The 19,602-nt window shown below is 42.9% G+C and overlaps 1 long non-coding RNA gene and 1 pseudogene across 1 annotated transcript in view; one reads left to right on the forward strand and one right to left on the reverse strand.

Annotated features, from left to right (window-relative positions):
* The window catches only part of LOC141084585 (uncharacterized), a 95,167-nt gene that overhangs the window by 63,109 nt on the left and 12,456 nt on the right, over window positions 1-19,602 (forward strand). The gene's annotated exons all lie outside the window — the stretch shown is intronic.
* On the reverse strand, window positions 1,960-13,082 carry LOC141084590 (E3 SUMO-protein ligase ZNF451-like; annotated as a pseudogene).

Below are 19,602 nucleotides of genomic sequence, written 5' to 3' on the forward strand. Positions count from 1 at the left end.
ACACAGCGATCCTGCGTCCTCCCGCCCGCCTCCACGCGTCGCTGGACGTCACAGCAGGAAGTCTCAGCAGGAAGCGCCCGACGAGAAATGGAGCCGGACATTCTCGCGCGATCAGCGATGGACAGCGGGGGGAGCCGGTCGGAGGTAAGTATCACACTTAGCGATATCGCTAGCAATATCGCTATAACGTCACAAAACCAGTGACGTTTTAGCGATATTGCTAGCGATATCGCTTAGTATAAAACCCCCTTTAGAGTGATAGGCCAACGATTATCTGGCCTAAAATTGCTTCGCTTAAAACCCTTAAGAAACTATTTCACAGGAAACAGACCCGTTAATGAGTTTTTTCCCATTAATTTCAAGAAAAAGGATTCTCCTACAAACACTTTTGCCAATGAGGAATAAGAAAAACCTTTATCTATTAAAAATTCAGAAAATTTCAAACCAGAAACAGGACTTGAAATTGTAAAATCAAAATTATTCATATCACAAAAATTTACCCATTGATTCCATGCGGCCGAACAGTGGGCCCATGATCGTTCAGCTAAAAAATGTTCAATAAAATAAGGAATTAAATTATCGGTATGTCCCAAAGAGATTAGGGTCAAGGCGTTGCTTCCAAGTCTGCGCCTGGAACATTTTGATGAAACATGGACCACTGCTGGAGACAAAGAAAATTAGCAGTTAAAGCAAATTTGCTAGTACCGAATTTAGCTTTTAACCAAATATTAAATTTCAGACAAACTAACACTAATTGCCTCAAAATTTTGGCAGCCATAGCATTCTTTGACGACAGTGTATTAATTGAAAATAAGACACCTTTGTCAGAGGATAACACGGTTACCCTAGAGTTAGAAATCATGGAGCCCCATAAATGAATGCCCAAAAGAATGCAAAATAGCTCTAAGACCATTACGATTCCTGTCACGCGATTCAGGAACCACTCTTTAGGGCAAGGCTCCGCAGACCAATGAGAAGAAAAGAATATTCCGTAACTGATGGAGCTATCAACGGAAAAAACAAAAGGAAGCAAATCTGATAAAATGAATGGGGACTGCCACCAAGAAATGCCATTAATGCTTATATTCTAGTAAATGTAAGACTTCTCAGTGTTATTTCCTGAGATATGAAGACATCATCTGGTGTGCATTCAGAAGTACTTTTTTTTAGTATTTTTTATCAACTTTAAAAATAAATCAATCAATAAATAAAAATATATACTTTAAATTGATGTTATGGAGCTGGAAAACAAATATACTGCAAGCTATATTAAATATTTTCAAAGAAAAATTGATATATTTGATAATTTTTCAACGTTCTAAAATTAAAATATATATATTTATGTGATAAAATGAAACCTAAGATACCTTTTCTGCAGGGATAAAATCCATAAACTCTGTTCCATTTCCATTGTTTAAAGAGGATGACCCTGGCTTATCTTCATGGAGCCCTACAGATCTATCAAGCACTTCATAATGTAAGTTTTTAGTAGGCGCATTTCCCATCTTCAATGACTTCTTAGTAACAGAAAGAACTTGAAACAATGTGGCACTCAAACTGTGGAGCGTTTTTAACAGATCCTTTATTTTGTGGGCATCCGAAAAACAAAAGCTTGAACGTTTTCGGTCGCACAATGCACCTTCATCAAAGCAATGTTTTCATAGATGATTTTCTAAAGTATTTACACAAAGACAAAAATAAGAGCAAAATGTTCAAATTTGACAATGATCAAAACATGTTAATGCACATATGTCAAAACAAATTTTCATCAAAGATTACTGTGTAAGTTAAAAAAATAACGTCGATCGGTGATCAAAATCAAAGAAGAGAATCCAGAAATCTCAGTTCAAGTGAGCTCAGTGAGAGGCAGACGATTCCTTGGGCAGAATAGTCCATGCTGTGGTGGTAGGTTAAGGAAAAGAAAGCGATAACATAAACATGAGAGCTGACATAATCTGGTTATATAATACGATTGTAGAAGCAGGAAAGGATATCGTGGAGATCCATAAAATCCATAAACTCTGTTCCATTTCCAATGTTTACAGAGGATGACCCTGGCTTATCTTCATGGACCTCTACAGATCTAGCAAGCACTTCATAATATAACTTTTTGGTAGGCGCATGCTCCATCTTCAATGACTTCTTAGTAACAGAAGCACTCACTGTGAAGTTAAACACCTCATTCTTGGATTCCCGAGGCTTGATACTGATGTGAGATTTCTCCAGGAAACAGTGCTTTTGACGAAAATTACTTTGGGCACCATCAACATCGGTGAACAACTTTGGGCAAATGCTGCACTTTATAACAAAATTATTGTCGCTGGATTGTTTCTCTCTTTCACAAAAATGGCTCCTTATGCCTTCAAATGTCTGGTCAGTATCTGAGCAGGAATTGCAGCGGTACCAGAGTTTTCCTTTCTTGAAGAGCTTAGCCAAGCATTGGCGTGAGTCCCGTTCTCCTAATTGCTTTAACGATATATTCAGGAAGACAGCCACATGCCAGGCGGTTCTCCGCCACTGCAGGGCTGGAAGGTGGAGCTTCAAGACTTTTTAAAGGAGACTGGGCCTGATTTGGAACATACCCATTATCCAAGCCATGGAAGGTATCATACTGTAGTGGGTAAGAAAATCACTTTCTTCATCAAAGTAGAGATCTTCGCAGAGGCCACAGAAATACTTGATCTTGACATCTCCATCATGTTGGCCTTGACAGTGGCAGAGTAAGGTTTCTAGCTTATGAAACTTCTTGCAGGTTTCACAGATGTACTTGGGGAATTGGTGTATGGAGAGTGATTTGCAATGTCGCTGAACCGTCTCTTCAGAATCAAACATTTCTTCACATATTTGGCATTGCCACGAGCCTTTAGCAGACTGCTGGGGTGGTGCTGCTGGAATTTCTTCTTCAAGTGGCATGAGTCATCTGTGGCTTAGTAGATGTAGATGGCTGCTCCAAAGCATCATCTTCATAATAAAAGGAATGACTTCCATGACAATTGGAAAGGTGAATCATGACGTGTTCCATTCTTACCAGCTCTATGTGACATATTTGGCACCAGAAGCGGAAATTACTCAGATGTGCCCCACCATGGAATCTGCTCATATGAAGGTGAATAATGCCCAAGTCTTCGGCCATCTTACCACACACTAAGCATCTGTGAAAAATTCTGTTGGCCGTCATGATATGCTTTTTAGCGGCTTGCTCAGATGGAAACTGCGCAACACATTCATAGAGCCATGCCTTCTCTAGCACCTCCTGCTCACTCTTCACCCGGCTGGCGCCAGCTGCGGCCATTTCGCTTTCTTTTTTGTACTTTTCCGGATGGTGAGTTTCAGTCTCTGGCAAAGTCCTTTTAAACATGCAGGATTTAATGCCCCCGTTACACACTGCGATATCGCTAGCAATATCGCTGTAAAGTCACCGATTTTGTGACGTTGCAGCGATATTGCTAGCGATATCGCTGCATGTGATAATTACCTCCGACCGGCTCCCCCGCTGGTAATCGCTGATCGCGCGAGAAGCTGCTGGACCATTCCTCGTCGGTCACTTCCTGCGGCGCTTCCTGCTGTGACGACGAGCGACGCGTGGACGCGGGCGGGAGGGCGCAGGATCGCCGCGTCTGACAGGTAAGTAGCGATCCCCGTCCCCAGCGATGTCGCTGGTGAGATCTGCCTGAGTGGCAGCTCACTAGCGACCACCTAGCGATGCACCAGCGATCCTGACTGCGTCAGGTGTAACGGTACCCTAAGTCCAGCGTTTGCTGCGGACAAACATATCTCAGCGGGGGTTTTGGTTCCTTGATTGATGTAACAGAAGGCCAGTATAGATTCTTCTATGGAAGTAATACGTCCTTATATTATGAGGATTTTTTGCCACGTGCTTTGCAATTTTAAGTGTCAGTATTTAGGGATTGCCTACAATATGGACAATAGGCCTTGAATATTGCAGCCATATCTGCTATGCTTTTATCAGAAATGGAGACGGGACCAGATTTTCTGCACTGGGTTCTAAAATGAACAACTTTAAGGCTGTGTGCCCACGTAGCGATTTTTAAGCGCTTTTGCCGCGATTTTCGGCGCGAAAACGTTTAAAAATCGTGTACAGAACGCCCCCCATGCATTCCTATGGCATTCTGCACATGCTGTGCTAATGCTGCGCTTTTTTCCGTGGCGGAATTGCATCGCGGAAAAAAATCGCAGCATGCTCATTCTTTTGTGCAGAATCGCAAAGAATTGCCGCGATTCCGCACCCATAGGAATGCATGAGAATCGCTGACTTCCCGCATGTGGCTATGCCCACCATGCGGGAAGTAAAGCGTCTCATGTGTGGTTGGTACCCACGGTGTGGAGGAGAGGAGACTGTCCTCCAGGCCCTGGGTACCATACCCCTGTAAAAAAAAGAATAAAAAAAATCGGGGTATATTTACCTTCCGGCGTCCCGCGCTGCCATCCCGGGCCTCAGCGTTCCCAGTAATGCCTTGCGGCAAGGCCCTGTAATGACGTAGTCTCGCGTGACTCCAGCGGTCTCGCGAGATCGCTATAGCAACGCGAGACTACGTCATCACAGGTCTCGCAAGGCATTACTGGGAACGCTGAGGCCCGGGATGGCAGCGTGGGACGCCGGAAGGTAAATATACCCCGATTTTTTTATTTTTTTTTTAGCATTTTAACATCCTATCTTTTACTATTGATGCCGCATAGGCGGCCTCAATAGTAAAAACCTGGTCACACTTGTCAAACACTATGTTTGACGAGTGTGACCAACCTGTCAATCACTTTCCAAGCGATGCTTCAAATCGCTTGGAAAGTGCTTGAATATCGCACGCGAAAATCGCGGCAAAATCGCGATCATAATCATGGTGAAATCGTGCGGAAAAAAACGCGCGATTTCTGGGAAGGAGTCCGGTTTTGAGTGAGCGTTTTAAAACGCTACGTGGGCACATAGCCTGAATATAAAAAAAAAAAAGGAAAAAAAAAACACATTATGACAGATTGACAATACACTTTTACCAATGAGGTATACAAAATATTTAGGCATATTAAAAGGAAATGTCTAGATTTGACAAAATGGTCCCCAAAGTGTGTAAAGTACTGTATATAAATTAAACTGCCGTAACCCCAGTGTTGGGATTAGAGGGGTGACATCACAAGAACAGCGCGCGCTCAGTGCTTGACAGTGCGCAATGCTGAGCTCAATGCATGAGCTGCTGAGCTCAGTAACTGAATAGGACAGAGACACTGATTCCAGCATTCTTATTGGGATGCTTAGAGTAGGTTTTATAAAATCACTGTTTTATCAGCATGCTATAACTGGAGGGCTAGTTAGCCTGCTGTCCCACCAAAGTGACTAGCAGCCTTCTGCCTATGCACAATGAACATAGAATGCTGTCAGTGTGGTGTGTGCGGTTATACAGAACTCAACACGCAGAAAACTGGTAGATCTGCAGCAGATAAAAATTGATTTAATTTACTGCAGTTTTGATGAAGAGATCCATCACTGGATGCAGGCTCTCTGTCCCCACAGATGGGGTATCAGTAATCTAGAGTGATAATTCCCTGAGGCGCATTTACACTGTACACTCGGAGGGGCGCTTCATATTCGTGTATGCACTGATTAACTCTAGGAAGTATGTCATTCTGTGTGTTTATAATCCCCCTCCAGCTGGTATGTCAATTCTGCAGAAAGCATTGAGTTTTGTTTTGAATTACCCAGACATGGATGTCATTTGTATGGGAGACTTTAACTTGGTGATGAATAATTGCCTAGACAGACTGAGACTGGATGGTGGGACACAGGGTGGGATACCATCGGCAGTCACGTCCCAATTACCACAGTTTATAGAAGGTAGTGCATGGTTAGACCTATGGAGAACACGTCACCCAGAAACAAGGGAGTATACGTGCCATTCCTCCACTAGACGTTCCTTATCTCGTATAGATGACATTTTTGGATCTAGTGGTCTGGCACTATGGGTGGATAGTATTGAACATGGAAGCAGAGGGATTTCAGATCATAGCCCAATCATCCTCAAACTCAGGTATGGCCCGCCAAGTGATAGGATAACATGGAAATTAAATCCTTTCTGGCTGAAATTGATTAGGTCACCTGACAGAACAATTGACCAGTTACATGTTTTCGTGTCCTCTCACCCTGAACCCCGGAATGTTAATTTATTTTGGGACGCCCTTAAGGCGTACTTGAGGGGATGCCTGTCTTCCACGATCTCCTACATTAAACCGCTGACGCCGGGGGAGGATGACGAAATAGAACAAAGATTGAAAGAGTCGGAGGCCGCTTACGTATCTGATCAAACTAGTGGTAATAGAGTAAAGTGGTTGACGGCCCAAAGATTATATACTCAACATATAGACTCTAAGTCCAAACGTAAATTATTCTTTACCCGCCAATCCTACTTTGAACTAGGGAACCAGTCTAGTAAATTTCTGGCCTATTTGGTGCGGCAGCACAATATAACTAACACAATATTACAGATCCGCAGCTCAGACGGTGCAGTGGTATCCTCGACGGAAGAAATAATGGGATGTTTCCATGATTATTATAGCTCACTGTACAGTTCGAAAAGCGACATTGGTAGCCAGGGGTGTCTAGACTATCTATCAGATATAGCGTTTCCCACACTAAGTGCTTCTCAGCGGGCCTTTATGGATGCTTAGTTCACTCTGGAAGAGATAGAAGATGCCATGAGGGATATGGCCTCTGGGAAAGCCCCTGGGCCAGATGGGTTTCCTATTGAGCTGTACAGAAAATACCGGGAGATTTTAGCGCCACTTTTGTTGTCGGTGTTCCGGGGGATTTTGGGGGGGGACCATACCGGAGTCCTTCTATGAAGCTAATATAATAGTGCTTAAGAAAGAAGGGAAGGACCCTCTGGACTGTGGATCTTATCGCCCCATATCTTTAGTAAACGTAGATTACAAAATTTTTACGAAGATCTTTGCAACTAGATTAAATTCAATTATTTTAGAATTTGTACATCCTGACCAGACTGGTTTTATGCCTGGGAAAAACACCTCCATCAATATTAGACGGGTTCAATCGGTGGTTCAATATAGCTCCCTGATACCGGACAACAGATGGGCATTGGCGTCGCTGGATGCAGCCAAGGCCTTTGACTCCCTTGAGTGGCCTTTCCTCCATGCATTCTTGCAGAAATACGGTTTTGGAGATAGATTTTTAAAATGGGTTAGTACGTTATATATGAAACCCAAAGCCCGTGTCAATGTAAATAGCTCCGTTTCCGAGTCCCTTTCTTTGCACAGGGGGACTCGTCAGGGGTGTCCCCTTTCCTCGGCCCTCTTTGCTCTTGCAAGAGAGGCTTTGGCAATTCGTATGAGAACTTCTCCTAATATTATGGGTATAGAGATAGCAGATCGGGTAGACACCATAGGCCTGTACGCCAATGATATAATATTTATGAATAAAGCGGAGTAGACATTGACGGGGGTGATTTCCACTATAAATGAATTCAGTAGATATTCCAGCCTGTATATAAACTGGGAGAAGTCTGCTCTGATGCCTCTCTCTCATGCTCCGATGCCGAGACTTGGGACACTCTCCCCGTTGCCTATTGTATCACATTTTAAATATCTGGGTGTTCATATTTCTCAATCTAGCACACTTGATCTGCAACTTAATGTATATCCGTTACTAGAGATGGTTAAGGTTAAATTTACGATTTGGAGCAAACTCCCGCTTTCTGTAGCTGGACGCATTAATCTAATTAAAATGATACTACTCCCTAAGATCAGCTATTTTCTCCAACACAGTGCTGTGGTAGTGCCTAAATCTTTTCTCACTAATTTGAATTCCCAAATTACGTCTTTCATATGGGGGATAACCAGGCCAAAACTTAAGTTATCCACCCTACAAAGGCCAAAAAAAGGGGGGGAGCAGCGCTACCAGATTTTTTTCTATATTATCTGGTGGGACAGGCAAGAGCTATAAATAAGTGGATGCCTGGTAATTGTCTTCCTATATCTGAGAGTCATCTGCTTCATGCCGCACGTGCTGATTGCCCGCTGGGGTTCTTGGAGATGGAAAAAGTAAAAGTTCCACGTCTGCTGCCCATGCTTCGTCTGGCAAGACTAGTGTGGAGACAGATTAAGAGGGTGGTTGGATTTAGTGATATCATAGCTGAAATGCCCTTATGGAATAATAGTTATTTTCCGACATTGCTTGCCCACCCATCTGCCGAGTTCTGGCCTCAATGCAATGTCTCTTCGATAGGGGATATATATGAATGTGGGACATTATTATCTTTTGAACAACTGCAAGTTAAGTGCAATGTCCCGAGGTCACAATTCTTCCGATATTTGCAATTAAGATCAGCCTTTCAATAGCATATGAGAAATATCGGTATGAATAATGCTATTTCGTCTCTACCCTTGAGAGGCATTCTTAAGTCACTGGGTCCCGAGGGTCTCATCTCCTCTCTGTACACACACATGCTATCGGTGGGGACGGAATCTGCCATATGCCTGGTTAGGGGGAAATGGGGAAGGCTCATCCCTGATACACAGGGAGAGGAGTGGGAGGAAATTCTGGAGTCACCAACTAAGGTATCTCCGTCAATTAACAATAGAATGATACAACTTTATATCATAAATCAATCATATTTGACTCCGACTCGACTTTTTAAGATGGGCCGTTTCCAATCTTCGGAGTGTCTGAGATGCCATGCACCCGATGCAGAGTTTATTCACATGATTTGGCAATGTCCGATTATAGCACACTATTGGAAAGAGGTGACGTCATTATTAACCTCCCTGGCACAGATTCCTGTTCCCCTTAAGCCATTGGTTTGTCTGTTTGGGGTGTGGGATGATGAGACATGGGGACATTATATGGGGATTTTCTTACGGGAGACGTTGTTCATGGCACGGAAAGTGTTGGCACTGCGGTGGATGGGGGGTTCGGGTCCCTCCCTTAGGACCTGGGTAGAATTGGTGAACTCAATTATACCATACGAACGCACGCTCTACCAAAACAGAGGGTGCCCGGGCAAATTTGAGAAGATATGGGAGAGGTGGAACACCTCTCACCTCACGTTGTAGGACGGAGATATCGCATAATAAAGAGCTAAACATAGACATAGGCTGCAAATAGTTGTTTTGTAGTAGTAGTAATGTTTTAGAAGTTGGCAGGCTCTATTATTTGAATAAAAATACATAGACTAATGTAGGCAATTGACAGTATGTTTTATTCTATGCACAGTTGGTATACATGTTGTTTGACATTGATGCTCTGTGATATGTGTGTGTTACATGATATTTTCATTGCTGTCAGTTTGCATATTGTATTTCCTACCGTTGGTTCAATAAACAAATTAAAAAAAAATAAAAAAATAAAACATTCCTGTGCTGAGATAATATTATAAATGTGCCCTTGTGGTAGGATCAGAACTGTTCCCCTGACCGTACTGGGACATGGTCTGATCATACCACATTTTCTGGGCAGGGAGGAAGCAAGATAGATTATACAGATATTACAGCACGGGATCACTGCTGATTCTTTCTGTGAGGCAAAACATTTTCTGTTTGGTTTTACCTCACAGAAAGCAGGAGCTGTAAAATAAGCAATCGTCTACGTTCTCTATGTACTCACCGCTGATCTCCTAAAAGGAATTCCACAGCACCATATGCACAGCAAACAAACTTTTGAGTAACTGCAACTACCAGCATGCTGTGACAGCTACGGGCCGTGAGGGCACGCTAGGAGTTGTAGATTAATAACAGCTAGTTACTGAGCTGCTGTAATCTATTTATCTATATCTCAACAAGGTAAGCGATTAATGTGCAGATCTGAAAAACATCAGATCATGAAACAGATTAATGGTAGCTTAAAGCTATAATGCCTAAAGGGGCCCTGTCAGTTCCACTGTAAAGTGTTTATCACAAAAGTATTTGGGATCAAAATAAAATCTGTAAATTACCATCCCCCTTATTAAAGGGGCACATCACTACTCAGTCTGATATTATCTAGTTAGTGCTGACAGTATCAGAGTGTTAAGCACACCCCTCAACTGGTAGCATCCATGTCCAGGACGAACACCACAATGCCCTGTTAAAGGGGTTGTGCCACCATAAAGAATACATTTAACCAAGCAGAAAATGTCAAAATAAAAGTTATTTTTGACTAGAGAATCATTTTAAATAATTGTAAATGTCAAAACCAAAGCTTTCATCCTCTGGAGTGTGCCTCCTAGCGTTATTCCATTCAGTCCTGCCAGTAGCTGATCAGCTGGCCGAGCATGCGCAGTACCGGTCATCATAAGCGTTCCCCAACCTCTCCATCCCCAGTGTTCACCACGTATGAGACGCTCACACAGCTCTGCCAGTGTGCGCAGGATGCAGAATGCTAAGAAGCACAGAAGAGTGTGCTGTGATATTTCCCTGTGCGCTCACACAGCTCTGACATGTGGGTGAGATCGTTCTGCTTCATATTTGTTATTTTTTGAACAGAGCCTTATGGAAAATATAAGATTTGCTACCACAGAAGTGTCTGGAGATCCAATAGATCCTCAAATGATCTGACCTTTGGGAAGCCCACCTGTATGGATATACTGTATGAAAGTATATTCACTGTCTCTAGAAGTCCCTGTCAATTCTAAGAACGGCGCACTTCTCAGCTGTGTTCCTAGTGACGGGGTGCGACCCATGGGGCAGCCTCTACCTTGTAATCATTCCTTTCACATGCAATGAGCTTTGCATTGAACATTACAATACAATATGAACATTTCCATGGGCGTCCAGCTGTGATGGTGAAATGTGACATTGTGGCAGCACACCTTTTATGACAATTGCTCGCTTGAAGTGATTCTTCATAGACATGTGTTTCAGGCATTCATCCCTTTGGTAAAACAGAAGAAAACAGCTCGGACAGGCAAAGCTTTGGATATGCAGCGAGGGTAGGCGGGTTTCATGGCCATCAGCCAACTTAGCCTAGAAGAAAAGGAAACGTGAAAACAGCACTTCAAGAAGTAAGCCCACTCACTAGTTATCAATGGAAAGGTAAAGAGATCATTTATACACACACTGTCCAGTTTCAGCTCCTTATCCAGCACGAGTAGGAAGTCACAAACTAGATTCTCATCCATTTCCCTTCTATCTCCAGAATGAGTGAGTGGTCACACTGAGTGTGTAGTGGTGGTCATGTGTCAACTAGACTTATCACCTCTCAATAGCGCTATTGAAAATAACGACAGAGAATGAGGAAAATCACTGTCACGACTGGGCAGTCGGCAGTCTCCTAACCCCTACCTGATATTGAGATTTTCCATTTCTGTTTTTGGCTTCCCTTCATCTCAGAGCCATAACTATTTTATTTCTTTATCAAAACGGCCGTACGAGATCTTGCTTTTTACAGGACAAGTTGTACTTTTGAACGACACCATCGATACTACCATATAGTGTACTGGAAAACAGGAACAAAAATTCCAAGTGCAGTGAAACTGCAAAAAAAAGTGCAATTCCACAACGGTTTTTTTTTATTTTTAACAATGTTCTCTATATGCTAAAACTGACCTGCCATTATGATTCTCCAGGTCATTGTGAGATCTCAAATACCTAACATGTCTAGGTTCATTTATTTATTTATATGGCGAAGAAAAAAATCCAAAAGTTTGAGGGGGGGGGGAGAAGCCATTTTCCCAGACCTGCAGCATTTCTATTTTTCAGGATCTGGGGCTGGGTGAGGGTTTATTTTTTGCGCGTCAAGCAGACATTTTTATTGATCCAATTTTGGGGTAGATTCAATGTTTTGATCACCTGTTATTGCATTTTATAGCAATGCTGCGGCAACCCCAAAAAAAGCAGAGCGTCGCTGCATATCACTAAATCATCGCTGATTAACCCGCCTTCCACCACTGATTTAGACTGGAGCACTAGCTCACTAATGCGAAGTGCCCCAACAAAGGCGATAGTGAAAGCTTCTGATAGCAGGGCAGCTTCGAATTGCGACTTGCACACAGATAAGGAAATTGCTATAATATCGGGCAGTAGGCTCAGTGAAATAGGATAACGACACTCCTGGCTAGGTTGAAGTCATATCCAGCCTTTAATTGTCTGTCTAATGAAAAAATATTTGGTGACGTCCACCCATCCCATTAGCTGGAAAAAGAACACTAAGCCTGATAAATTGTGTTGCGCAGATGTACACGATGCGCCTCTTAGTTTAGGCCGGTTTAAAAATTCTACCAAAACCTCACATCTCGCATGGTCGCATCTGTCGACTGGCTTACCACGAATTAATGAGCACCATTCCTCCCACGACTTAACGTAGACTTACCAAGTAGCCGGTGTAACGGAAGCGCAGATCAAAGGCATCAATGATTGGCCACCGTGTCCCTAAGGGATGCAGGATACCGGGTGCCCAATGGCTGTGCCATGGGGAGAAGGAGTCTGAAAGCCTGCCAATCGGAAAACAACAGAGAGTTAACCAGTTTATCATCTACATCTGTTACCCTGGCCCTACACCAAATGTGCTGTAGGCATAGAAGCGAAAGGCGGCACAAGAGAGTGAGTAAAGGAGGGGAAGAGGAAGACATGCTGTTTATGCTTTTTGCCATCCGCAGGTATTTGGTTAAAAATCTAATGTTCATGTTTTCTAACTGGGTACCCACGAGCTCGACTGCAGCCACTAACGTGAAAATCTCTATTAGAGCTGCATCGCGTCCCCAGCATGTTGAGGCCCATGACTCAGGCCAGTTGCCTTTGCACCAATGGTTCTTGACATCATCAAATTGGCCTTGACAGTGGTGGAGTAAGGTTTCTAGCTTATGAAACTTCTTACAGGTGTCACAGATGTACTTGTGGAATTGGTGTATGGAGAGTGATTTGCAATGTCGCTGAACCGTCTCCTCAGAATCAAACATTTCTTTACATATTTGGCATTGCCACGAGCCTTTAGCACACTGCTGGGGTGGCGCAGCTGGAATTTCTTCTTCCAGTGGCATAGGAGCCATCTGTGGCTTAGTAGATATAGATGGCTGCTTCAAAACATCATCTTCATAATAAAAGGAATGACCTCCATGACAATTGGAAGAGGGAATCATGATGTGTTCCATGGCAACACAAAACCCAATTCCCCATAAATAAAAACACAGAAATACGAACGCTTGGAAGAAAATGGCCGTGATGCTTTATTTAGGGTTACATAAAATAGAGTTATAACCAATGCTTTTAAAATATCAAATAATCATCACTACCTTAAAATCCATCCAATCCACCCTTTAAAAGGGGCGATTTTCCCACAAATATCACATCACGACAAACATAATAAAAAAGGGGGAGGGTGGGGTAGGATCTTCTTTTCTTCAACACTGCTCAGGTATGAGGGAAATAATGGTTGAACAGGGATATTTATAGATTAAATGTGCCCGCCAATACCTGAATCCACCAATGAAATTTATTCAAAAAAGGGCGCCAGAAAACAGTAAAAACCGGTCAGGACTGCATGTGGACACTTACCACTGCTAAACTGCTGACCTTAATTTGACTCCCAACTCACCTAGTGCAGTATGTAAAGCCATATTAACCTATGGGGTAGGTCTGTTTGGCCATGAGACCCCTCTTTACTGTTCTGCTTTCGGGGGGGGGGGGGGCTTCCATTCTTACCAGTTCTATGGGACATATTTGGACCAGAAGTGGAAATTACTCAGATCTGCCCCACCATGGAATCTGCTCATATGAAGTTGAATAATGCCCAAGTCTTCAGCCATCTTACCACACACCATGCATCTGTGAAAAATTCTGTTGGCCGTCATGATATGCTTTTTAACGGCTTGCTCAGATGGGAACTGCGCAACACATTCACAGAGCCATGCCTTTTCTGGTACCTCCTGCTCACTTCACCCGGCTGGCGCCAACTGCTGCCATTTCGCTCTCTTTTTTGTTTTTTTCTGAAGGGTAAATTTCAATCTCTGCCAAAGTCCTTTTAACCATGCAGGATTTAAGTCCAGAGTTTGCCGCGGACAAACACATCTCAGCAGGGGTTTTGGTTCCTTGATTGATGTAACAGAAGGCCAGTATAGATTCTTCTATGGAAGTAATACGTCCTTATATTATGAGGATTTTTTGCCATGTGCTTTGCACTTTTAAGTGTCAGTATTTAGGGATTGCCTACAGTATGGACAATAGGCCTTCAGGCGGAATATTGCGGCCACATCTGCTATGCTTTTATCAGAAATGGAGACGGGACCAGATTTTCTTCACTGGGTTCTAAAATGAACACATTGAATATAAAAAAAACAAAAAAAAAACACATTATGACAGATTGACAATACACTTTTACAAATAAGGTATACAAAATATTTAGGAATAATAAAAAGAATGTCCAGATTTGATAAAGTGGTCCCCAAAGTGTGTAAAGTACCGTATATAAAATACACTCATCTGCCGTACGAGGTCTTGCTTTTTACAGGACAAGTTGTACTTTTGAACGATACCATTGATTTTACCATATAGTGTACTAGAAAACAGGAACTAAAATTCCAAGTGCGGTGAAACTGCAAAAAAAAGTGCAATTCCACAATGGTTTTTATTTTGAGGGTTTATTTTTTTGCACGCTGAGCTGACATTTTTATTGATCCAATTTTGGGGTATATACAATGTTTTGATCGCCTGTTATTGCATTTTATAGCAATGCTGCGGCAACCCCAAAAAAACGAAATTCTGGCATTTTGATTTTTTTTCCTCATTCTGCCATTTACCGATCAGATTCATTCTTTCTATAACTTGACAGATCGGGCGTTTCTGAATGCAGATCCAATGTCAAGCACAATGCAGACCCCCGGTTGTCATGCCAACCAATCAGCACCTCACGATTATGTGACACGGGGACCAATGGGTGACATTTATGTGGTGCTTCTGGTAAGTGCGAGTTAAATGTCACTGTCAGAGATTGACAGCCGCATTTAACTAGTTAACAGCTATGGGTGGCTCACGATTACATCCGCAGTTGTTAGGGGCTCATGACAGGATCAAATCAGCTGTCATGTGCTGGAAAAGTCATGGACATGGCGCACGAGTCTGCACCAAAGGGGGATACATGACCTATGACATGTTTATACACGTCATAGGTCGTAAAAGGGGATTACACTGCAGAAATTTCTGTTGAGCCTTCAAAATCCTGTTAAAGGGAACCTGTCATCTCATTTTTCCCCTATGAGATGCGGCCACCGCCATCAGGGGCTTATCTACAGCCTTCTGTAACGCTGTAGATAAGCCCCCGATGTAACCTGAAAGATAAGAAAAACAAGTTATATTATACTCACCTGGGGGTGGTCCGGTCCGATGGGCGTCACGGTCCAGGTCTGGCGCCTCCCATCTTCTAGCAATGACGTCCTCCTCCCTGCTTGTCACGGATCCTGCGCAGGCGTAATTCTCTGCCCTGTTGAGGGCAGAGCAGAGTACTACAGTGTGTATGCACCGGGAAACGTCAGAGCGGTCCAGCGCCTGCACGCTGCAGTACTTTACTCTGCCCTCAACAGGGCAGAGAAGTAGGCCTGCGCAGGAGCCGTGACAGAAGCAAGGAGGAGGATGTCATTGCGTGAAGATGGGAGGCGCCGGCCCTGGACCGCGACACCCATTGGACTGGACCGCCCCCCAAAATTTTGTTCTAGCCCAAGATTTTACATTTTCACACTGGGAAATGGGTAAAAATGGCACCAAAATTTGTCCCATAATTTCTGCAGAATGTAGAGATACCCCATATGTGGCTGTACAGTACTACTTTGCCATACGGAGAGGAGACTTGGGAGGAACGGATCGCCATTTGACTCCTGAAGCGCAGATTCTCCCTCAATAAAGCATTCTGCACCCCAATAATAAGTGCTGGAATAAAGGGAGCTGCACCCCAATAATAATCGCTAGAATAAAGCGTTCTGCACCCTAATAATAATTGCTGGAATAAAGCGTGCTGCGCCCCAATAATCGCTGGAATAAAGCGTGCTGCACCCCAATAATAATCACTGGAAAAAAGCGTTCTGCATCCCAATAATAATCGCAGGAATAAAGGTTACTGTACCCCAATAATCATCACTGGAATAAAGGGTGCTGCACCCCAATAATCACTGGAATAAAGGGTGCCGCACCCCAATAATAATCACTGGAATAAAGCGTTCTGTACCCCAATAATAATCACTGGAATAAAGGGTGCCGCACCCCAATAATAATCGCTGGAATAAAGCGTGCTGCACCCCACTAATAATCGCTGGAATAAAGGTTACTGCACCCCAATAATCATCACTGGAATAATGGGTGCCGCACCCCAATAATAATCGCTGGAATAAAGCGTTCTGAACCCCAATAATCGCTGGAATAAAGCGTTCTGCACCCCAATAATAATCGCTGGAATAAAGGGTGCCGCAACCCAATAATAATCGCTGGCATAAAGCGTGCTGCACCCCAATAATAATCGCTGGAATAAAGGTTACTGCACCCCAATAATAATTGCTGGAATAAAGCGTTCTGCACCCCAATAATAATCACTGGAATAAGGGGTGCTGCACCCCAATAATAATCGCTGGAATAAAGCGTTCTGCACCCCAATAATAATTGCTGGAATAAAGGGTGCCGCACCCCAATAATAATCGCTGGAATAAAGCGTGCTGCACCCCACTAATAATCGCTGGAATAAAGGTTACTGCACCCCAATAATCATCACTGGAATAAAGGATGCCGCACCCCAATAATAATCGCTGGAATAAAGCATTCTGCACCCCAATAATAATCGCTGGAATAAAGTTCAAGATAATTTCCTCTACCTACTATTCCCACCCTATCTGTTGCCTAAAATTCACAAGGATGCACAGACGCCCCCTGGCTGTTTGATCAGAACAGCCAGGGGGCGTCTGTGCATCCTTGTGAATTTTAGGCAACAGATAGGGTGGGAATAGTAGGTTCAAAAACAATAAGGGCTGTAGCCCATCTGGACTCAATGACAATATCAGCTATGCCCCCTTCTTGTGATCTCTGGCCTGTTCATTAACCCCTTCATGACCAAGCCTATTTTGACCTTAATGACCAGGCCATTTTTTGCAATTCTGACCAGTGTCCCTTTATGAGGTAATAACTCAGGAACGCTTCAACGGATCCTAGCGATTCTGAGACTGTTTTTTCGTGACATATTGGGCTTCATGTTAGTGGTAAATTCAGGTTGATAATTTTTGCGTTTATTTGTCAAAAAATCAGAAATTTGGCAAAAATTTAGAAAATTTTGCAATTTTCAAATTTTGAATTTTTATTCTGTTAAACCAGAGAGTTATGTGACACAAAATAGTTACTAAATAACATTTCCCACATGTCTACTTTACATCAGCACAATTTTGGAAACAAAATATTTTTTTGTTAGGAAGTTATAAGGGTTAAAAGTTGACCAGCGATTTCTCATTTTTACAATAAAATTTACAAAACCATTTTTTTAGGGACCACCTCACATTTGAAGTCACTTTGAGGGGTCTATATGGCAGAAAATACCCAAAAGTTACACCATTCTAAAAACTGCACCCCTCAAGCTACTCAAAACTACATTCAAGAAGATTATTAACCCTTCAGGTGTTTCACAGGAACTAAAGCAATGTGGAAAGAAAAAATGGACATTTTAATTTTTCCAACAAAAATTTTCTTTTAGCGTCAATTTTTTCATTTTCACATGGGAAACAGGATAAAATGGATCCTAAAATTTGTTGGGCAATTTCTCCTGAGTACAACGATACCTCACAAGTGGTCATAAACCACTGTTTGGGCGCACGGCTCAGAAGGGAAGGAGCGCCATTTGACTTTTTGAATGGAAAATATGCAGGAATATTTAGCGGTTGCCATGTCGTGTTTGGAGAGCCCCTGTGTGCATAAACATTGGAGATCCTCCACAAGTGACCCCATTTTGGAAAACTAGACCCCCCAAGGAACTTATCTAGATGCATAGTGATCTCTTTGAACCCCCAGGTACTTCACAAATTGATCTGTAAAAAAAAAAAAATACTTTTTTTTTCACAAAAATTTTCTTTTAGCCACAGGTTTTCATTTTCACATGGGCAACAGGATAAAATGGATACTAAAATTTGTTGAGCAATTTCTCCTGAGTGCACAGATACCTCATATGTGGTCATAAACCACTGTTTGGGTGCACGGCAGGGCCCAGAAGGCAAGGAGCACCATTTGACTTTTTGAATGGAAAATTATTTTATCGGACACCATGTCGCATTTGGAGAGCCCCTGTGCACCTAAACATTGGAGCTCCCCCACAAGTGACCCCATTTTGGAAACTAGACCCCCCTCTAGACGTGTAGGGAGCACTTTGAACCCCCAAGTGCTTCACAAAAGTTTATAACACAGAGCAGTGAAAATAAAAAAAAAATTTTTTTCCTCAAAAATGATTTTTAGCACACTATTTTTAATTTTCACAAGGCTAACAGGAGAAATTGGACCACAAATCTTGTCCAGTTTGTCCTGAGTACGCTGGTACCCCATATGTGGGGGGGAACCACTGTTTGGGCACACGGCAGGGCTCAGAAGGGAAGGAGCGCCATTTGACTTTTTGAAATGCAAATTACTTCCAATCGTTAGCGGACACCATGTCGTGTTTGGAGAGCCCCTGTGTGCCTAAACATTGGAGCTCCCCACAAATGACCCCATTTTGGAAACTAGACCCCCTAAGGAACTTATCTAGATGTGTGGTGAGCACCTTGAACCCTCAAGTGCTTCACAAAAGTTTATGACGCAGAGCCGTGAAAATAAAAAAAAATTTTTTTCCCTCAAAAAATTATTTTTAGTGCGCAATTTTTTATTTTCACAAGGGTACCAGGATAAATTAGACCCCAAAATTTGTTGTCCAGTTTGTCCTGAGTACGCTGGTACCCCACATGTGGGGGGGAACCACTGTTTGGGCACGCGTCGGGGCTCGGAAGGGAAGTAGTGACATTTTGAAATGCTGACTTTGATGGAATGGTCTGCGGGCATCATGTTACATTTGCAGAGCCCCTGATGTACCTAAACTGTGGAACCCCCCAAGTGACCCCATTTTGGAGACTAGACCCCCCAAGGAACTTATTTAGATGTGTGGTGAGCACCTTGAACCCCCAAGCGCTTCACAGAAGTTTATAACGCAGAGCCGTGAAAATAAAAAATATTTTTTTTCCCTCCAAAAAAAAATGATTTTTAGCCAGCAATTTTTTTTTCACAGGGGTAGCAGGATAAATTGGACCCCAAAAGTTGTTGTCCAGTTTGTCCTGAGTACGCTGATACCTCATATGCGGGTGGGGACCACTGTTTTGGTTCACATCGGGGCTCGGAAGGGAAGTAGTGACATTATGAAATGCTGACTTTGATGGAATGGTCTGCGGGCGTCATGTTACATTTGCAGAACCCCTGATGTACCTAAACTGTGGAACCCCCCAACAAGTGACCCCATTTTGGAAACTAGACCCCCCCAGGAACTTATCTAGATGTGTGGTGAGCACCTTGAACCCCCAAGTGCTTCACAGAAGTTTATAACGCAGAGACGTGAAAATAAAAAATATTTTTTTTCCTCAAAAAAAATGATTTTTAGCCAGCAATTTTTTTTTTCACAAGGGTAGCAGGATAAAT

Source organism: Dendrobates tinctorius, unplaced genomic scaffold, assembly GCF_039654945.1.
Source record: "Dendrobates tinctorius isolate UK_male_01 unplaced genomic scaffold, ASM3965494v1 ptg000024l, whole genome shotgun sequence".
In the NCBI taxonomy this organism is placed as follows: domain Eukaryota; kingdom Metazoa; phylum Chordata; class Amphibia; order Anura; family Dendrobatidae; genus Dendrobates; species Dendrobates tinctorius.